Raw genomic sequence first — 4,448 nt, 5'->3', positions numbered from 1 at the left:
CGGGTTCCAGCAAAAGTGCGTTTTTCTCCATAATCATTGTTTTATTCATGTGTAACTGCACAAGAAGTGTAGGTGGCAATTATTTTTGTATTGTAATTAAAATTAAGTGTGTTTTCAGTTTGTTGTATAGCCTACATTATTAGTGAATAGGGTATATTTCGGTAATTTTTTAGAAATAGTGTACTTCACGGCTTCAAATCATGGGTCGAAGGCACAATAACTCGTTAAAGAAAAGAAAAGTTCACTGATACTGATAATAATGAATGATGTCTTTGACTTGGGATTTCTAACCAACATTAGTACAGCAAGGTACACTGTTCCTAGCAAATTACCAATATTTCAGTATGTTAGGCCTACGTATTTTACTGTTAATAAATGGGCGGATATTTTGTATTAGGCCTATAATACTATTCGATCACAGATAACATTATTTTCTAAAAGAACAGCATGAGGTGGAGAGACGTTTCCACTAAAATGCAATATCTGTTGCTGCTACCAGTTCCACTATAATCACTCACTGTAATGCACATTCAACACCTCGTAAAATAACACAGAAACAGCAGATATTTTTTTTCCAGAGTTTTTATGTACAGTATAGTCATGTACATTAAAAGCTTTTGCTTATTTATATATAGAAACTTAGATAAGGGAAAAAGAGAAATACAGTATATTTTCTAATGTTGTAGCTTGCATATGGAATTAACCTAGTTTTACTTCCTTTTTAGTAATATAGAATGAAGCATGGGAAGAATATAGTAACATCAGCACAAATACAAGGACTGAAAATAACTGAGAAGCAAATTTGAATTCTTGGAAAAGAACACAAAGAAAATTGCTGCTGCAGAGAGACAATGCAGGCTACAAACAATTGGAGCCCCTCCAACTGAAGCAAAATCAAATCCAAACTTAGCCAAGGTAAGTGATTTAATTCTCCTATCAATTGAGTGACTTCTCAGTGATTTTGATTCATATTCAATGCATAAGTTCACTTATATGTTAAGTTATACAGTTATTAAATAATAAGCAGAGGAAATTGTATAACACTAGTTTGAATTCTTTATTATTTATTTATTTATTCATTCACTCATTTATTTATTTACTTACTTTTGTTACAGCCGAAGTAGTAACTAAACCAAGTTCCACTGATACCAGTGCAGCTAATAACACGAATGAGGTTAGTGTGTAAGGAATTAAGAGTCAGAAGAAGAGATGATGAGCTTTAGAGATAAAAAAAATATTAGATTCTTCAAAATTGTTATACAAATTTAATTTAATGTCGGTATTACATTATAATACTATTATTTTTTTTATTTACAGTACCATTCAGGTTCACAGTGCAATTCTTTAGTTTTTGAAGTGAAACAGGACATCCCAACAATATCTCCAGGTAATTTGATTTATACTACAAAACATTCTTTCACATTCTACATATGATGCTTACTTTTCCAATCTGAAATAGCTATAACATGCAAACACATTTTCAGCCAACATGTTGAAAATAAAACTAACACACATACTATATGAAATCTGCAGCAAGCAGTAGATAAATTAGATGCAAAAAAAAATAAAAAATAAAAAATAAAATATAAATTGTACATAATGATGAAATGGTCACAAGAAATGGATGTCATAAAAACTAAACATCATTGTATTACAATATTATGTGGGATTTGAGTGGGAATTTGAAATTTATAACTGTAGGCCTAAAAATAGAAAGTACACTAAACTGAAGAATTTATTTTGAGATTTCTCTGTAATGGGTTTGTAATCAGATTAGGCCACATTACGTTAAGTTTTATTTCAATTTTACTGTGGGGATTCTCACTTTGAAACTTGTGAATGATTTCTTGTGTACAGAAAAACTGAAAAATATATTTTCATCAGATAAAACAGAAACTGACTACACTCTATTTACAATAGAACTATTTGCTTGGTTTTTTCTCTCTCTTTATTGCAGCTTCACTTTCTTATTGTTAAAAATGAGTTTGGATTAATAGCACATTAGAAAATACTGTTACAGCTGCTGACTTTGAAGTGTCCACACATTTATGATAAAACATCATCTTTCTCCACAATTAAATATCTTAAGAATTAATTCCACTCTTACAGAGTCAGCTGGTGCAGCAGATGAAGGTCTTCCACTGTACGGGTGTCTACACAGTGTAATGAAAGTAAGTTTTAAGTGAAATTACTGGTTTATTCAGTGTAGGTAGTGTAGGCTAAACCCAGAAAGGTCTGAATATAAGCACGTATCCCTCTCTTAAATATTTCAGCTGATAATGGGATAATAGCTGATCGAGTTACATCGAGTTTTGCTTAAAAAAAAAAAAGAAAGAAAAAGCAAGCATTAGCCACATTGAAAAATCTTTCTCATCTGTGAACTGTAAGTTTAATGTTGACTTAATTATACTTGAGATGTTAGAAATGCATGAACTTCAGTACTATTACAGTGATTTCTTTAAAAAATACATTAATTGAAAGTTGGATGCTAACATTATAACAAAGAATGATTTGAAATAAAAGTAAGTCATATCCTCATGTTTGGAAAGAGATGTGGTTTGGAATATCAAAAGTAACATTTGCAGTTTTTACATTACTTTTTCCTCCTCTTTAATGGGTGGTCCATCTACAAGGACATCTTCAATTAGTGGCAGAAAGTAAATGCTACAATAATCACCCATTCTTTATGAATAATCACCCATTCTTTATGTTTTAACAAAAAATATGTTTAATTTTGTTGACCAGATTTGTTTGACCTGGATGACTGGGAGATTACTTCTTCTCATCCTTCTAATGGAGTGATAATCTCTTGCAGCTGTTCTTGATCCCTGTGGTCTCTGGCCTCTGCTTTATCTGCTAGTCTTCAGGATTAGGTTCGAGTCAAGTGATAATTATAAGCTAATCTAAGGTTTCTGGTTGAGTTCGGGTCTGGTTCAGATCAGGCCGAGATGGGCTGGGCCTAAGAATTATGGCCCGTGCAGATCTCTAACAAATGGGGCTTATAGCTGAAGTTGGCTATGCCACAGTTTTCTAGGCCTATAATAAAATTATGTTCCAAGTTTTGTGTATTTGCATATGTATTTGTGTTGTGTTTAATTACAGTTACTATGTACTTTTATGTATTAGCCTGTATATTATTAATTTGTAAATATGACATGTACCATAACATATATAATGAGACAGTGGATGTAATAAACGATTATGCTTATTGTGTTTCCTGAAAAATGTTGTGTTACTATATTTTGTTTACACAAAATAAATAAATAAATTTTAAATTTAATTGCAGCTATAGCGCATCTCTATCGTTTTAAGTACACATTCAGAGTACCTGAATACAATTGAAGCGTCGGCTGGAACAACGTTGTAAGTTACAAAATTTTCATTCGGCGTGTTTCCATGTAATAATGTTGTATGTCATGTTACCTTGCTATACTCCTTGGCTTGCAACTGTCCATCAATGCAGTACGTGAAATTTGTCCACTCAAAAGTTTGCTATCCTCATAAGAACAATGTTGTATGCATACACATTTTTGCAGATCCTGTAAATTTTACCAAATGTAACTTATAACGTTGTTCCAGCTGACGCTTCAATTAATGTGCCTCTTGAAAAATGTTGTTTTACCATATTTTGCTTATGTAAAATAAATTTGAATTGCAGATGCTGTGCATTTTTATTGTTTTAAATAGCCTACACATACAGAGTACCTGGTCATAATTTTTTAAATTTATTTATCAAACCTTTGTGTTTGAATCATCTTAGCCTGTTAAGGATCACTGTGAGGGATCCAAGCAATAAAATATATTTAAAAAGTAACGATATGAATATGTTTGCATACATGAATCACTAGGCCTAGCGTGAATGAAAGAGCTCCCTTGCAAAACATAAATGCCAATTCCAAAACTTTCAGGAAATGAAGAAAAACTGTCACGTCTAAAATTCAATAAGCTGTTACAGTTTGTTAAATAATAATATATAGCAAGCATATCTTAAGTCTGATTAGTGAAATATGTTAGGCCTACTCCTACTGGTGAGCGATATATGCAAGGAAGGAGAAGGGAACTTGCCACCCTACCACATTATCTCCTGACAGTTGCCTCATGAGTGATGCCTTATTGGTATTCCAATCTATCTTCGGAGAGTTGACTAAACAACTAGCAGACACGAAATGAAACAGTTCTAGGAAAACTTTAATCAAGACCTATAATATGTACATAAAACCTGTATTAAAATACTATTCAGAAGTATTCGTAACAGCATCAAAAAGAGAGACAGAATCCCTTGAAAAAAAAAAAAAACAACAAGCCTTGCACTTAATTACTGGTGCAAATAAAACTACTCCCAATGAAGCATTAAAAGTCATCACTTCAATTAAACCAAGCAGCAAGTGCAGCACTAGCTCGATTGACAACAGTTCCTGCTGTAACTTCGTGGACTCCACAAAAATCTC

At 32.3% G+C, this 4,448-nt stretch overlaps 1 long non-coding RNA gene across 2 annotated transcripts; it reads left to right on the top strand.

Moving 5' to 3' along the window:
* Positions 1-738: 738 nt before the first annotated feature.
* On the top strand, positions 739-3,682 carry LOC138709207 (uncharacterized). Of its 2 annotated transcripts, none has more exons than XR_011334876.1 (5): positions 739-915; positions 1,116-1,174; positions 1,318-1,387; positions 2,110-2,171; positions 2,746-3,682. It is a non-coding gene; the product is annotated as an uncharacterized lncRNA (long non-coding RNA). The 2 variants fall into 2 exon arrangements; XR_011334875.1 differs by lacking the exon at positions 2,746-3,682 and adding an exon at positions 2,274-2,306.
* Positions 3,683-4,448: the final 766 nt, after the last annotated feature.

This window comes from Periplaneta americana, chromosome 11, assembly GCF_040183065.1.
Source record: "Periplaneta americana isolate PAMFEO1 chromosome 11, P.americana_PAMFEO1_priV1, whole genome shotgun sequence".
NCBI lineage: Eukaryota > Metazoa > Arthropoda > Insecta > Blattodea > Blattidae > Periplaneta > Periplaneta americana.
Note: the sequence above shows the minus strand (reverse complement) of the source record. Positions and strands in the feature narration are given on the sequence as shown.